Genomic DNA, 17,787 nt, shown 5'->3' on the forward strand with positions numbered 1-17,787 from the left:
GGCAATGGAAGGGGGTGGGGCGGGAGCTAGCATGTTAAACTCCCACCTCCTCTCCGCCCCTTGCCGGCGGCCAGCAAGGTGAGGGGGCGGGAGCTAGTGTGCTACTCTCCTGTATAGTCTTTTATTTTATATGAACTTGTTTTTAACAATAAAGTTAATAAAGGAATGTTTTAGCTGTTATTTTAGCCAGCCACTTCTCTGCCAATATGAAGACAGCCGGACATGCATCACTGACTATATAATAGTCTCATCTACACTGGGTTTATTTTTATTTAGGTTTTTTTGCCCAATTGTACAATTGTAAATCTTCCTACTTCTGTCATTAATTAACCCCTTACGCACATGGCCTATTTTGGGCATAAGGACGCAACGATTTTTGGCGGATTTTCATCTCCATTTTCAAAAGCCATAACTTTTTTACTTTTCTGTCGACGCGGCCGTATAAGGGCTCGTTTTTTGCGTGGCGAACTGTAGTTTTTGATTGTGCCATTTTTGGGTACATAGACTATATTGTAAAACTTTTTTTTTTAATAATAACAGGGAGAGAAAATGCATCAATTCTACCATAGATTTTGGTTTTCTATTTTTTACAGCGTTAATCTCGAAGCATAAATGACAAAATATATTTTTTCTGCAGGTCGGTACGATTACAACGATACCAATATTCTTTTTAGGTTTTTCCACTTTTCTGCAGTAAAACCCCCTTTTTTTGGAAATCTTTATTTTTTTTCTAAATCGCTGTATAAGGCTGGATTCACAGGAACGTATATCGGCTCAGTTTTCACGCCGAGCCGATATACGTCGTCTTTCTCTGCAGGGGGGGAGGCTGGAAGAGCCAGGAGCAGTGCTCTGAGCTCCCGCCCCCTCTCTGCCTCCTCTCCGCCCCTCTGCACTATTTGCAATGTGGAGGAGGGATGGGGCGGGGCTAATTACCGCCACTTAGCCCCCACCCTCTTCCCCGCCTCCTTTCATTGCGAATAGTGCAGAGGGGCGGAGAGGGGGTGCAGAGGAGGCAGAGAGGGGGCGGGAGCTCAGTTCCTGCTCCTGGCTCTTCCATCCTCCCCCCCCCCCCGCAGATGAGGACAACGTATATTGGCTCGGCGTGAAAACTGAGCCGATATACGTTCGTGTGAATCCAGCCTAAGTCCTATAACTTTTTTACTTTTCTATGTACGGAGCTCTGTGAGGGCTTCTTTTTGCGTGACAAACTGTAGTTTTTATTGGTACCATTTTGGGGAATATACTGCTTTTTTGATCACTTTTATTGCATTTTTTGTGAGGCAAAATGCTAAAAATTACCATTTTGCCTCGGTTTTTTTAGCATTTTTTTTACGCTTTTTGCTGTGCAGAATAAAAAGCATGTTCAACTTATTGTACACATCGTTACAGATGCGACAACACCAAATATGTGCCAATTTAATTTTTTTTAACCTTTTTTTATGCTAATATGAGAAAAAGTATTAAAAAGGGGGTATTTTTACATTTATTATTTTACATTTAATTTTTTGTACATTTTTATTATGTTTTTTTTATACCATCTATGTCCCTCTGGGGGACTTAAAGGACAGCACTGTTGATCACTGTGATAAGGCATGGCAAGACAGAAGTCCTGCCATGCCTTATCGCTTATACAGAGATCATAGGTCTGGCCACGCAGAACGCCGGTATCTGGCGTCCTGTTACCATGGCAACCAGAGAGCCTGGCAAATTCACAGAGGGAGCTGTGAACCCTTCCCATACCACGATCTACATAGATCGCGGCAGGGAAGGGGTTAACAGCGGGGGGCGCATCTCCGATGCACCCCCGCTGCTGCAGCGGGAGGCCGGCTATGACTGACAGCCGGCTCCCGCTGCGGGATAGCGCGAGATCTGTCATGATCTCTCACTATCCCTATGACGTAAGGGTACGTCATTTTGCGGGAAGTACCCCGCTCCCATGACGTATCCTTACATCATGGGGAGGTAAGGGGTTAACAATAGAATATTTCTTTTTTTACTCTTCATTCCTTCTGATAATTTCCTCTCTATTTATTCAATGTTCATCTTATATATGAAAATCAGTCATGTAAAACATGTAAAACCAACTCCCATTTGTGCTTTTCACACAATTCTGTTAGGACCGGCAGCTCTCGGGGTCTCCGCGTCCGCACCACCGGTCCTATCACCCGAGCTGATCGGGTGCGGCGCAGGTGAGCTCCGGTCTTGTTGACCTCCCCTGGCCATCGGGGTCCCGCACACTGGCTCCGGGCGCGTGCTCCTGTGCTCAGGGAGCGGCTCCTGGGTGGTCTAGTTGCTGGGGAGGCAACCGATGCAGTCCACGTTGCCATGACATCCTGACTAGCCGCATCTGCACTTGCTGCTGGATTCTGGGATCTGCACTCGCTGCCTTTTGCCTGGGTCTGGCTGCTGTCAGGCTCCCCGCCCCAATCAGCTGCTGGGCCGAGAGTTCTGACAGCATTTGAACGTGCCTGTTTCTTTCCAGCATTGCCAGTGTATGTTTGTCTCCAGGCTACACCCGCATATTTCTGATCTGATTTCCCGTTGTGACCCTCTGCTCTTGGCCTGACTTTGACTTTGCCTGATCCCTGGTACCGTGTATTCTCCTGTTGCCGACCCGGACTTCCTGACTTGCCTCTGTGTCTGTTTGTCTGTTTTTGTTTGTAAGTCTGCCCCCTGCCCCCGCTTCCCTAGTGTGTATAGGGACCGTCGCTCAGTTGTTGCCCTGGGGCCTAGGCCAGGGGGGCGAGTAGGTAGGGACAGGGGTTGCGGGTAGTTCTTAGGGACTTCCAGTACCCGAACCCCAGTTCCTGACAAATTCTTTGTAACGTGTGCATAAGTGTCAGCGGGTAAGAGGTTGCGCGAGAGAGGCAGCGGGTGAGGGGTTGCGGCAGCGGGTGAGGGGTTGCGGCAGCGGGTCAGCGGTTGCGGCAGCGGGTCAGCGGTTGCGGCAGCGGGCCAGCGGTTGCGGTAGCGGGTCAGAGGTTGCGGCAGCGGGTCAGAGGTTGCGGCAGCGGGTCAGCGGTTGCGGCAGCGGGGCAGCGGTTGCGGCAGCGGGTCAGCGGTTGCGGCAGCGGGTCAGCGGTTGCGGCAGCGGGTCAGCGGTTGCGGCAGCGGGTCAGCGGTTGCGGCAGCGGGTCAGCGGGTGCGGCAGCAGGACAGCGGTTGCGTCAGCGGGTCAGCGGTTGCGGCAGCGGGACAGCGGTTGCGGCAGCGGGACAGCGGTTGCGGCAGCGGGACAGCGGTTGCGGCAGCGTGTGAGCGGAGTGTGAGCAAGGCTATCTTCACTACTTCCACAAGTAAATTGTAGATCCCCATTAGGATGAGCTCCATGCCTGGCAATGTCATCCAGTGTGCTACTTGTGCAATGTATGCGGTCCTTGATCAGCCGATCGAGGGTGCATACTGTTGCGCAAGATGCATGCACGTTGCAAATTTAGAAGCCCAAATTCTGGATCTAAATGGGCAACTGGCAACACTGAGAGCCATTGACATCATGGAAAGGAGTTTGGTGCTCACTGAGCAGACACTCGCTGGGGTAGAGGCGGGGGCGGATGGTAGTACGGAAGTACAGGGGGAGCAGGCAGTCAGCTGGGTGACAGAAAGAAGGAGGGGTAGAGGGAAGAGAACCAGGGAGGCTAGTCCTGAACTGGCACAACCCAACAAGTCTGCACGATTGGCAGATGAGGGGGATGCCATTACAGAGCCAGCACCGCTGCAGCACGACACGCCCTCTGAACGCCAGGGGGATGACTGCTCCAGTGAGACGGGGACGGGGAGCGCAGGGCAGGCTAGACAGGTTCTAGTGGTGGGGGACTCAATTATTAGGGGGACAGAGAGGGCAATCTGCCATAAAGACCGGGATCGTCGAACGGTGTGTTGTCTTCCTGGCGCTCGAGTTCGACACATCGCGGATCGGATTGACAGGTTACTGGGAGGGGCTGGTGAGGATCCAGCGGTCATGGTGCACGTTGGCACCAATGAACAAATTAGAGGACAATGGAGGGCCCTCAAAAATGATTTCAGGGACTTAGGGTCCAAGCTCAGGGCGCGGACCTCCAGGGTAGTTTTCTCGGAAATACTACCTGTACCTAAAGCCACACTAGAAAGGCAGCAGGACCTTAGGGAGGTAAACAAGTGGCTCCGGAGTTGGTGCAAGAAGGAGGGATTTGGGTTCCTGGAGAACTGGGCTGACTTTGCGGTCGGCTACAGGCTCTACCGTAGGGACGGGCTGCATCTAAATGGGGAGGGTGCAGCTGTGCTGGGGGAAAAGATGGCTAGAAGGCTGGAGGAGTGTTTAAACTAGGGACTGGGGGGGAGGGTAAAATGAGAAATAGTGGGGTAGCCAGTGTAACTAGCGATCCGGGTCCAAGCAAAGGGAATGGGGGTCGAGCAGGGGGTGGGGTTAGTACAGTTAGAACTGACAGATCAGCCATAAGTACGAATAGCAACAAAACAAATTTAAAAAACAAAAAAAATGAAATAAATTGTATGATCACGAATGCACGAAGTCTGATCGGTAAAGTGGGCGAGCTTGAAGCGAGAATGACTGATGAAAACTATGATATGGTCGGAATTACTGAAACATGGCTTGATGATAAGTGCGATTGGGCGGTGAATTTGCAGGGGTACAATCTCTTCAGAAGAGACCGAAGGAACCAGAAAGGGGGAGGGGTATGTCTGTACGTCAAATCGAACTTGAAGCCGAGGCTACGGGAGGATATAGGGGTAGGAGACGAACAGGTGGAATCTCTGTGGGTAGAAATACAGGGGGGAAAAAACAACAAAATCCTGATAGGGGTCTTTTATCGACCACCAAAAGCAACAGCAGAAACTGAAGACTTACTACTAAGGCAGATAGAAGAGGTGTCAAAACGAAACGAAGTAATTATCATGGGGGACTTTAATTACCCAGATATAACATGGGAGAACGAAACCTGCAAATCTCACAGGGGTGATAAGTTCTTGAGAGTAATTAAAGACAATTACCTGAACCAGCTTGTGCGGGAACCAACAAGAGGGAGAGCCATTCTGGACCTAGTGCTAACTAACAAACCGGAACGTATAAAGGGGGTGCAGGTTGAGGGGCACTTGGGGAACAGCGACCACAATATAATCAACTTCCAGCTGTCAATCAATAGGATGCCTTATCAAGGAGTAACAAAGAAACTAAACTTTAGTAAAGCAAAATTTGATGAGCTTAGAACTACTATCGGTAACATTAATTGGGACAACATCCTCAAAAATATCAGTACGGAGGAAAAATGGGAAGAGTTCAAAAGGATCCTAATCGCCTCATGTGAGCAGTTCATTCCCTTCAGAAATAAAAGTAACTCAGCTAAAAGGAAACCAATGTGGCTCGACAAGACGGTACGAGGGGCAATAAACGAAAAGAAGAAAGCGTTCAAACTACTAAAGCAACAAGGCAGCGAAGAAGCGCTAAAATCATACAGGGAAAAAAACAAAATATGCAAAGATACGATTAAAACTGCCAAAGAGGAAGCGGAAAGACGGATCGCAAAAGAGAGCAGAAACAACCCGAAGCTATTTTTCAACTACATAAACAGCAAAAGGATTTGCAGGGAGAGCACTGGCCCTTTAAAAAACAATGCAGGAGAAATCATTGATGATGACGAAGGGAAAGCAAATCTAATAAACAGTTTCTTCTCAAGTGTGTTCACCAAAGAAAAGGAAATGCCACACGAGGAGCAGAGGAATAAAACGAACCCCTCACAAAATATCTCATACCTAACGCAGGAGGAGGTGCGGAAGCGTCTAAAGAAAACTAAAATTGATAAATCACCGGGCCCTGATGGATTACACCCAAGGATACTAAAGGAACTAAGTGACGAGATAGCTAGGCCGCTATACCTTATATTTCTAGACACTATCAAGACTGGAGTAGTACCATTGGACTGGCGCATTGCCAACGTGGTACCAATCTACAAAAAAGGGAGCAAAAGTGAGCCTGGTAACTACAGGCCAGTAAGTCTCACTTCAGTAACGGGAAAAATTTTCGAGGGGATTCTGAGAGACGCCATCGATGAGTACCTCAAGGAGATTAAGGGAATAACTCCTCACCAGCATGGATTCATGAAGGGTCGCTCATGTCAGACAAATCTGATCAGTTTCTACGATGAAGTAAGCTCTAAGCTGGACCAGGGAGAATCTATTGATCTTGTATATCTGGACTTCTCTAAAGCCTTTGACACCGTGCCACATAATAGGCTAATATACAAAATGAGGCAGCTCGGACTGGGCGAAAACGTGTGTAAGTGGGTAAAAAATTGGCTCAACGATAGAAAGCAGAGGGTGGTAATAAATGGTTCGTACTCTGATTGGACCACAGTCGCTAGCGGGGTGCCACAGGGTTCAGTATTAGGCCCCACTCTGTTCAACATATTTATTAATGACTTGATAGAGGGGCTGCACAGCAAAATATCAATATTTGCAGATGACACAAAATTATACAATGTAATTAATGCAACGGAGGACAATATGTGGCTACAAACGGACCTGGATAAGCTGGGGGCTTGGGCAGAAAAATGGCAAATGAAGTTCAATGTTGAAAAATGTAAGACTATGCACATGGGCAAGAGGAACGGATGTCACGAATATTCACTTAATGGGGTACCACTAGGGAAAAGTGATATGGAAAAGGATCTGGGGGTATTAGTGGATAATAGACTAAACTGGAGTAACCAATGCCAGTCAGCCGCTGCAAAGGCAAATAAAGTCTTGGGGTGCATCAAAAGAGGAATAGGGGCGAAGGACGAGAACATCATCCTCCCACTATATAAGGCACTTGTCAGACCTCACATGGAATACTGCGTACAATTCTGGACACCGGTGCTCAGGAAAGATGTCACAGTGCTTGAGGGGGTTCAAAGAAGAGCGACTAAACTAATACATGGAATGACGGGACTGGAATACCCAGAGAGGCTATCCAAATTGGGACTATTTACTCTAGAAAAAAGAAGGTTAAGAGGCGACCAAATAACCATGTATAAGTACATGAGGGGACAACACATGGATCTCTCCCGCGATCTGTTTACACCCAGGACCCCGACGGTAACAAGAGGACATCCGCTACGATTAGAGGAAAGTAGGTTTCATCACCAACACAGAAAGGGGTTCTTTACTGTAAGAGCAGTTAGACTGTGGAACTCTCTACCGGAGGAAGTGGTGATGGCAAAATCCATAGAGGAGTTTAAAAGGGGACTTGATGTCTTTCTGGAGAAGAAGGATATTACAGGATATAAATATTAGGTTAAGTGTCAATCCTGGAATATAGGCAGGTAGGAACTATTAGGGGTTGATCCAGGGAACAGTCTGATTGCCATTAGGGAGTCGGGAAGGAATTTTTTCCCCAAAAGGGCTAATTGACTTCTGGCCTTGGGGTTTTTTGCCTTCCTCTGGATCAACACAGTAGGATAGACAGGCTGGACTAGATGGACAATGTCTTCATTCGGCCTTACATACTATGTTACTATGTTACTATGTTACTATGTTACTATGTGTGTTCCCAGCAATTACTGAGGAAGGTGCAGTTTAGTCCCAAAATGGGTCCTATGTATGAGGGATAATAATAAAACAGAGAAATTGAGCTAATACACTCTTTGTAAAAAATAATCAAGCATCTAGAAGTTGTTGTTTTGCTGCAGACCCTGTCCTGCAGTTCCATCTCAGGCAGATATACAAATGATGAGAGTTGTGGTGATTAGATGGACGGTTTTATCACCTGAGACCCTAAAAGTGGTTTCCCCCTTGGCCTATAAGAGGTTCTCAGAGACTTCTTGTGTGTAGTGATCTCTTCTGCTTGTGTAGAGCTTGTGGACCACTAGACGCCTCTGACACAATCAAAGAGATTTCGCTCAGTTAGCAGTTTAAGAGGGGCACATTATTGGAATGTGAAAAGATGGATGGTCTTATCGACGAACTATCTGCAACCCGGGCCGTTCTCACCAGACTGTTAGGAGCTGTTGGGACCAGTGGATGTTTGAGGACACACAAGGAGACCGGGCTCAGGACGCCTCCTTGGGTGAGCTTGAAGCAACAATGACTTATGAAAATTATGATATAGTCGGAATAACGGAAATATGGCTGGATGATAAGTGCGATTGGGCAGTGAATTTACAGGGTTACAACCTCTTCAGAAGAGACCGAAGGAACCAGAAAGGGGGAGGGGTATATCTGTACGTTAAATCGTACTTAAAGCCGAGACTACGGGAGGATATAGGGGTAGGAGAAGAACAGGTGGAATCTCTGTGGGTAGAAATAAAGGGAGAAAAAAAATAACAAAATCTTGATAGGGGTTTTCTATAGACCACCAAAAGCAACAGAAGAAACTGAAAACTTACTATGTGGGCTGCATTCCCACGAACGTATATCGGCTCGGTTTTCACGCCGAGCCGATATATGTCGTTGTCCTCTGCAGGGGGGAGAGGATGGAAGAGCCACGAGCAGGAACTGAGCTCCCACCTCCTCTCCCCCCCCCCTGCACTATTTGCAATGAAAGGAGGTGGGATGGGGGCGGGGCTAAGCTCCGAGAATTAGCCCCTCCCCCGTCCCGCCTCTCCCCATTGCAAATAGTGCAGAGGGGCGGAGAGGAGGCAGAGAAGGGGTGGGAGCTCAGTTCCTGCTCCTGGCTCTTCCATCCTCTCCCTCCTGCAGAGGAGAACGACGTATATCGGCTCGGCGGGAAAACCGAGCCGATATACGTTCGTGGAATTGCAGCCTTAGGCAGATAGAAGAGGTGTCAAACCGCAATGAAGTAATTATCATGGGGGACTTTAATTATCCAGATATAACATGGGAGAACGAAACCTGCAAATTTCATAGGGGTGATAAGTTCTTGAGAGTAATTAAAGATAATTACCTGAACCAACTAGAGGGAGGGCCATTCTGGACCTAGTGCTAACTAACAAACCGGAACGTATAAAGGGGGTGCAGGTTGAGGGGCACCTGGGGAACAGTGACCACAATATAATCAACTTCCAGCTGTCATTCAATAAGAAGCCTTATCAGGGAGCCACAAACAAACTAAACTTTGGTAAAGCAAAATTTGATCAGTGTAGAACTACTATCAGTAACATTAATTGGGACAACACCCTCAAAAATATCAGTACAGAGGAGAAATGGGAAAAGTTTAAAAGGATCCTAATCACCTCATGTGAGCAGTTCATTCCCTTTAAAAATAAAAGAATCTCAACTAAAAGGAAACCAATGTGGCTCGACAAGACGGTAAGGGAGGCAATAAATGGGGGAAAAAAAGCGTTCAAACTACTAAAGCAAGAAGGCACCGAAGAAGCGCTAAAATCGTACAGGGAAAAAAACAAAATATGCAAAGATAGGATCAAAATTGCCAAGGAGGAAGCAGAAAGACGGATCGCCAAAGAGAGCAAAAACAACCCGAAACTATTTTTCAACTATATTAACAGCAAAAGGATTTGCACTGAGAGCACTGGCCCTTTAACAAATGATGTAGGAGAAATCATTGAAGATGATGGAGGGAAGGCAAATCTATTGAATAGTTTCTTTTCAAGCGTATTCACAAATGAAAAGGAAATGCCACATGGGATGCAGGAGAATAAAAAGAACCCCTCACAAAATATGTCATACCTAACGCAAGAGGAAGTGCGGAACCGAGTAAAGAAGATTAAAATCGATAAATTGCCAGGCCCAGATGGAATACACCCAAGGATACTAAGGGAACTAAGTGATGAGATAGCTAGGCCGCTATATCTAATATTTCTAGACACTATCAAGACCGGTGTTGTACCATTGGATTGGATTCACTGAGAAAACCCACGACTTGTTTGAAGAAAAATTAAAAATTAACTTTTAATAAGAATATTTAAAAAAGTGGAACTCACTATTACAAACACGAACACTTCATACACATAGCGTTTTGAGAATTGCCTAGGTTATGCCCATGGGTTTCAACGACAAATACTGACCACTAAAGCAATTAATCAATTAAATACAGGTACTGGGTTATCATAGAGTAACAGGGAAGTTGATAGGAAAGTTTTTCTTGATAATTCCGTCGCTTCCAGATAGACTAGAATAAGTCACGTTTAACGAAACCCCTAGTATGCTTTTATTGCTCCAGGGTTTATCAATGTTCTGCTTGGTTGCTGTTTGTAGCTGGAAGAAGAGATCGTACCCTTAAACCTCAGGAGACTCCAAATCGGATCGTGGACCTTGGAGTATGGTGTTAAGAGCTTGTGGTCATTAGTTATAAAAGAGAGAAACAACAGAGTTTATATGTCCTGTTATTTAGGATCTATAACACTCCGTTGAATAGAGAATAAGTCTGTCTACATACAGTAATTACTGTTCAATCAAGGACCACAGATGAAAGGGGCCTTATGGCTCTTATGGCATTTAATGCAAAAGTACTACAGGTACCATGTTGCTGATACCTGATTAGCCAGGTTCTAGAAAAATAAGCTCCTGAAGTAGTCAGAAAATCAACGCGTTTCCTCAATTGCAAAAAATATGCAATTGATTCATCAGGATTCTTGAGCTAGAGCTATAGAGTCCTTTGTCAATTTTTGGCGCGGACTGATAACTCCTATTTTCACATTAGGGATACACAGTTGTAATGTGAGTTAGGAGGTTGTGTTTAGAACAGATAGGAAGACTGAATATCAGACGATTGTGGATAGGTTACGTGTTATACACCCTTGTTAAGTGTTGTGCGTGATTGAGATCTGTAGGCAGGGTAGAGGTGGAGGTGTTGCTTACTATAAGCACTTAACAGGACTGCTGCTGTGTATTTGGCAGTGGGGACTTCCAATCATACTACTATTCAGTCAAAATGATAAAAGCGACTAGAGTAAGTAGTATTCACTTAAATGTGCTGTAGCCTTGAGCTGTCAAATAACCTATGGTTAGGTCTATTTGAATACATAGACTTTTGCCCTAAATAATAAGTGCTTTGACCAAGATGATGGCCTCAGCACTCAGGGTCCGATATAGTTTGCCCCAGAAAGCTACCAGAATACAGCTGCCAAATGCCTGCTGAGATCTATAATAGTAGGTGATCACTATTCTCTATTCAACTTCCACAACACACACACACACAACTGTCGGGATCAACGTCCCACAACCATCTTAATTGATTAATTGCTTTAGTGGTCAGTATTTGTCGTTAAAACCCATGGGCATAACCTGGGCAATTCTCGACACTCTATGTGTATGAAGTGTTCGTGTTTGTAATAGTGAGTTCCACTTTTTTAAATATTCTTATTAAAAGTTAATTTTTAATTTTTCATCAAACAAGTCGTGGGTTTTCTCAGTGAATCCTGTAAGTTGTACAGTTAACCCTTCTGTCTCAGTGAATAATTGTACCATTGGATTGGCGCATTGTCAACGTGGTTCCAATTTACAAAAAGGGGACCAAAAGTGAGCCTGGTAACTACAGGTAATTTTCGAGGGGTTTCTGAGAGACGCCATCGATGAGTACAGCAAGGAGAACAACGGAATAACTCCTCACCAGCATGGATTCATGAAGGGTCGCTCATGTCAGACAAATCTGATCAGTTTCTACGATGAAGTACCGTGTTTCCCCGAAAGTAAGACAGTGTCTTACTTTCTTTTTATCCCCAAAAGCCCCACTATGTCTTACTTTCGGGGTATGTCTTATATTGGAGGCGGCAGTGACAAGTGCAGGGGACAGCGCGGTGACGTATGGAGAGGGGGGCGGCGCGGAAGTGGGCAGGAGGCGGCGCTCATTTGGATCAGACTAAGGCCGCCTCCACACGAGCGGAAATCCCGCCGCGGGATTTCCCGCGGGATTTCCGCCGCTGAAAGTTTGCATAGGAGTGCATTAAAATACGCACTCCTATGCAGACGGCCGCGGTTTGGCCGCGCGAAATCTCGCGCGGCAAACAAACCGCGGCATGTCCTAATTTTCTGCGGGGCACGCACTCACCCGGCCGCCGGCTCCGGTCTGCGCGGCAGCCGGCACATGAAAGAGCCGGGGCCGCCAGGCGCGGGTGAGTACGCGCTCGTCTCTGCAGGCTCTCGGGTCGGATCGCGCGGCGAGAATTCTCGCTGCCGGATCCGACCCACTCGTCTGCAGGCGGCCAAAGGCGGCAGACGCGGTGACGTATGGAGGGGGGGCGGCGCGGAAGTGGGCAGGAGGCGGCGCTCATTAAGATCAGAGGGAGGTGGCAGACGCGGCGACGTATGGAGAGGGGGACGGTGCGGACGTGGGCAGGAGGCGGCAATACCCCCCGTGTTTCCCCGAAAGTAAGACATATGTCTTACTTTCGGGGTACAGCTTACAGTGGCCGACCCCCCTGAAACCCCCGATACGTCTTACAATCGGGGGTGTCTTACTATCGGGCTGGACCTGGGAGAATCTATTGATCTCGTATATTTGGACTTCTCTAAAGCATTTGACACCGTGCCACATAATAGGCTAATATACAAAATGAGACAGCTCGGATTGGGTGAAAACGTGTGTAAGTGGGTAAAAAATTGGCTCAATGATAGAAAGCAGAGGGTTGTAATAAATGGTTCATACTCTGATTGGGCCACAGTCGCTAGTGGGGTGCCACAGGGCTCAGTATTGGGCCCCATTCTGTTCAATATATTTATCAACGACCTCATAGAGGGGCTGCACAGCAAAATATCAATATTTGCAGATGACACAAAATTATACAATATAATTAATACAACGGAGGACAATGTGCGGCTACAAACGGACCTGGATAAGCTAGGGGCTTGGGCAGAAAAATGGCAAATGAAGTTCAATGTTGAAAAATGTAAGGTTATGCACATGGGCAGCAAAAACGGATGTTACCAATATACACTTAATGGGGCACTGCTAGGGAAAAGTCATATGGAAAAATACCTGGGGGTACTAGTGGATTGTAGACTAAACTGGAGTAACCAATGCCAGTTAGCTGCTGCAAAGGCAAATAGAGTCTTGGGGTGCATTAAAAGAGGTATAGGACCAAGGACGAGAACATTATCCTCCCATTATATAAGGCACTTGTCAGGCCTCACATGGAATACTGCGCACAGTTCTGGTCACCGGTGCTCAGGAAAGATATTACAGTACTGGAGGGGGTTCAAAGTAGAGCGACTAAACTAATACATGGAATGAAGGGACTGGAATACCCAGAGAGGCTATCCAAATTGGGATTATTACTCTAGAAAAAAGACGGCTAAGAGGTGACCAAATAACCATGTATAAATACATGAGGGGACAATACAAGGATCTCTCCCATGATCTGTTTATACCCAGGACTGCGACGGTAACGAGAGGGCATCCGCTACGTCTAGAAGAAAGCAGGTTTCATCACCAACACAGAAAAGGGTTCTTTACTGTAAGAGCAATGAGACTGTGGAACTCTCTGCCTGAGGAAGTGGTGATGGCCAAATCCATAGAGGACTTTAAAAGGGGACTTGATGTCTATCTAGAGAGGAAGGACATTATAGGATATAAATCTTAGGTTAATTGTTAATCCGGGTATACAGGCAGGTAGGAACTATTAGGGGTTGATCCAAGGAACAGTCTGATTGCCATTAGGGAGTCGGGAAGGAATTTTTTCCTCAAAAGGGCTATTTGGCTTCTTTTCTTGGGGTTTTTTACCTTCCTCTGGATCAACAACACAGGAGGATAGACAGGCTAAACTAGATGGACATTGTCTTCATTCAGCCTTACGAACTATGTTACTATGTTACAGACCACCAGTAGAGAGGAGCGTTTGACCAGACTGTTAGGAGGTATTGGACAAGTGGATGTGTGAAGGCACACAAGTTGACCGGGCTCAGGACACCCCCTACAGACCACCAGTAGAAAGGAGCAGTTGACCAGACTGTTAGGAGGTGTTGGGACCAGTGGATGTGTGAGGGCACACAAGGTGACCGGGCTCAGGACGCCCCCTACAGACCACCAGTAGAAAGGAGCAGTTGACCAGACTGTTAGGAGGTGTTGGGACCAGTGCATGTGTGAGGGCACACAAGGTGACCGGGCTCAGGACGCCCCCTACAGACCACCAGTGGAGAGGAGCATCTGACCAGACTGTTAGGAGGTGTTGGGACCAGTGGAGGTGTGAAGTCACACAGGGACAGGGCTCAGGACTCCCCCTAGAGACCACCAGTAGAGAGGAGCGTCTGACCAGACTGTTAGGAGGTATTGGGACCAGTGGATGTGTGAGGGCACACAAGGTGACCAGGCTCAGGATGCCCCCTACAGACCACCAGTAGAGAGGAGCATCTAACCAGACAGGAGGTATTGGGACCAGCGGATGTGTGAGGGCACACAAGCTGACCGGGCTCAGGACGCCCTCTACAGACCACCAGTGGAGAGGAGCTTCTGACCAGACTGTTAGGAGTTGTTGGGACCAGTGGAGGTGTGAAGTCACACAAACGGACAGGGCTCAGGACTCCCCCCTACAGACCACCAGTAGAGAGGAGCATCTCACCAGACTGTTAGGAGGTGTTGGGACCAGTGGATGTGTAAGGGCACACAAGGTGACCGGGCTCAAGACACCCCCTACAGACCCCCAGTAGAGAGGAGCATCTGACCTGACTGTTAGGAGGTGTTGGGACCAGTGGATGTGTGAGGGTACACAAGGTGACAGGCTCAGGACGCCCCCTAGAGACCACCAGTAGAGAGGAGTGTCTGACCAGTCTGTTAGGAGGTGTTGGGACCAGTGGATGTGTGAGGGCACACAAGTTGACCGGGCTCAGGATGCCTCCGACAGACCACAAGTAGAGAGGATCATCCGACTAGCACAAAAATTACAAATAATTAGAACGTCACGTCCTACAGTACAGAATACATTTCAAAGTGATGCTTCAAAATGTAAGGGTTGAATAGCACTAAAGCAGCTGTCATACCAGTCTCTCAATGACACACAGAGATCCATAAATAATGCCACCCAAAGTTAGAAAGGACATAATAGAGCTTGGAAAGCGCACAAGAACCAGTGATGTGGTGACTTTGCTTGTGTGGACTCTAATCTATGTGCACCTTCCAAAAGCAGTAAGGTTATTGCCTCCTACTTCAAGTAATAGGTGAGCTCCGTGTGGCACAGAGTGTTAAAGCAGCTAAAATGCAGTCCTAAGCTGTTGCTCACAGCCTGAAGGTTGCGGGCTCATTCCCCACTTGGTTCAGGTAGCCGGCTCAAGGTTGACTCAGTCTTCCATCCTTCCGAGGTCGGTAAAATGAGATCCAGCTTGCTTGGGGGTAAAAGATGACTGGGGAAGGCAATGGCAAATTGCCACACAATGTGACGTCACCCTGAAGGACTTTACCTTTACCTACCCCAAGTAATACATCAGGCAGCGCTGTTTCATCCTGGATATTATTCAAATATGGCGGATTGTAGTTTGGACCTGCACCAAAATCCACGCATATTTTGCAGAACAGATTTTGGTGCATATCCATACCAAAATCTGCATCATACGGTGTGGATTATTACGCGGATCTGCAGCACATTTTGCCTTTCAGTTGATGGGGTGTAGCCTGCGGCAGATCTGCACCAGTGGTGCGGAGATTGATGGGGTGTAGTCTGCTGCCAATCTGCACCAGTGGTGCGGAGATTGATGGGGTGTAGTCTGCTGCCAATCTGCACCAGTGGTGCGGAGATTGATGGGGTGTAGTCTGCTGCCAATCTACACCAGTGGTGCGGAGGTTGATGGGGGGGGTGTAGTCTGCTGCCGATCTACACCACTGGTGCGGAGGTTAGTAGAGGGAGGGGAATCTGCTGCCGATCTACACCACTGGTGCGGAGGTTAGTAGAGGGAGGGGAATCTGCTGCCGATCTACACCACTGGTGTGGAGGTTGATAGGGGGAGAAGTCTGCTTCTGATCTACACCAGCGGTGTAAAGATTGATGGGGTGTACTTTGCTGCTGATCTACACCAGTGGCGCCAAGATTGATGCCAATTTTGGTGTAGATTTTCAGCTGCAGAAAATCTGTACCAAATCCGCTTGAATCAGCTTTGAATATGTGGATTCTGCTGCAGATTTCACCGAACTCATTGAAAGGGGTGAAATGTACAATGAAAATCTGCAATATAATTTGACACGCTGAGAATGTAAAACCCGTATGGCATGTCACCTTGTGTTTGGATTCTGGAGCAGTGTGTGGGCAATAAGACAAGCTGTCAATAACAGTAGCCTGATGTCGCCCTCGACATCCATGTGGACGCCCCGTGGATGCAAGGCATTTTTATGTGAAAACAGTCTTGCATCACTGCGGGGATGAAGGGAATCCCCTGCTGCAGCTGTTGCTGCCACAGCAGAGGATTGCGGAGTTCTCCCATTGCTTTCAACGCAGCTGCGACGTACGACCTTTGTTTCCTGCATGGCATCACATCGCAATGCAATGCAGGAAATCATCACTCATGTGTATGAACCCATTCAAAAAAATGGGGTTCATATTTTTATATTTTTTAAATGGGGTACGATTTTCTTGCATTTGTGAAGGCAGCCTAATAGTGAATGACCCGTCCTGATAAGAATGCACTCACGCACATTCCCTGCTACCTATAGCAAAAGATTACCACCATACTTATCTAGAAGAGTTGCTGGATGAACCACAGGACCCAGCAATGTTCACCTCCACCCACAGAAGGAGACTGCATAAATTGAACTGCACAGAACCAAGGCAAAGTAGAAATAAAACCCCTCCCTAATTGTCCTCAGGTGTACCCCAACCGCACAACTTCCCTTCCCATAACAACACCAGCGCTAAAGGAGACAAAAGGAAAGAAATCCAAATCAACCAGCAAAGTCAAACTCAACCCGACACAACAGGAGCAATGCCAATAAGTTTAAAGGGGTTGTCCCGCGGCAGCAAGTGGGTCTATACACTTCTGTATGGCCATATTAATGCACTTTGTAATGTACATTGTGCATTAATTATGAGCCATACAGAAGTTATCAGAAGTTATTCACTTACCTGCTCCGTTGCTGGCGTCCTCGTCTCCATGGTTGCCTTTTCGCCGTCTAATGGCCAAATTAGACGTGCTTGCGCAGTCCGGGTCTTCTTATCTTCTCAATGGGGCTCCGTGTAGCTCCGTGTAGCTCCGCCCCGTCACGTGCCGATTCCAGCCAATCAGGAGGCTGGAATCGGCAATGGACCGCACAGAAGCCCTGCGGTCCACGGAGGGAGAAGATGCCGGCGGCCATCTTCACCGGGTAAGTAAGAAGTCACCGGAGCGCGGGGATTCAGGTAAGCGCTGTCCGGTGATCTTTTTTAACCCCTGCATCGGGGTTGTCTTGCGCCGAACGGGGGGGGGGTTGGAAAAAAAAAAAAACCCGTTTCGGCGCGGGACAACCCCTTTAATATAAATTTAATACAGGCCTGCAATCCCTTACATTGAGGCTTTATTCACACGGGCATTGGGATTTTCTGCCGAGTTTACACACCCATTCATGCGATCGGTTGCGGTGAATATAAATTTAGCAGCACAAGTCATGCTAAACTCCCTTCCCCTTCTTTTGCCGGCAGCTCCCATAAGCTTCTATGGAAGCTGCCGGCTGATCACGGCCAAGAGACAGGGCAAGACCTCTCTTTTCCATCTGCGTGTAAAAGGCGCCGTCCTGAATCGACCGCATATGTGCCATCTTTTCTGGACGGATGATTTTACGCACCAGAAAATCGCCCATCTGAACAAATGCATTGGAATTCAATGCTTCAGATAACAGAGATTTTTGGGCCGGCGTATTATCGCAGCAGAATAGCCGCGATAAAATGTTACTGTGAATAAGGCCTAAGGCTGTATTTACACGGACGAGTGCGACATATGTCAGTA

This window comes from Eleutherodactylus coqui, chromosome 13, assembly GCF_035609145.1.
Source record: "Eleutherodactylus coqui strain aEleCoq1 chromosome 13, aEleCoq1.hap1, whole genome shotgun sequence".
In the NCBI taxonomy this organism is placed as follows: Eukaryota; Metazoa; Chordata; class Amphibia; order Anura; family Eleutherodactylidae; genus Eleutherodactylus; species Eleutherodactylus coqui.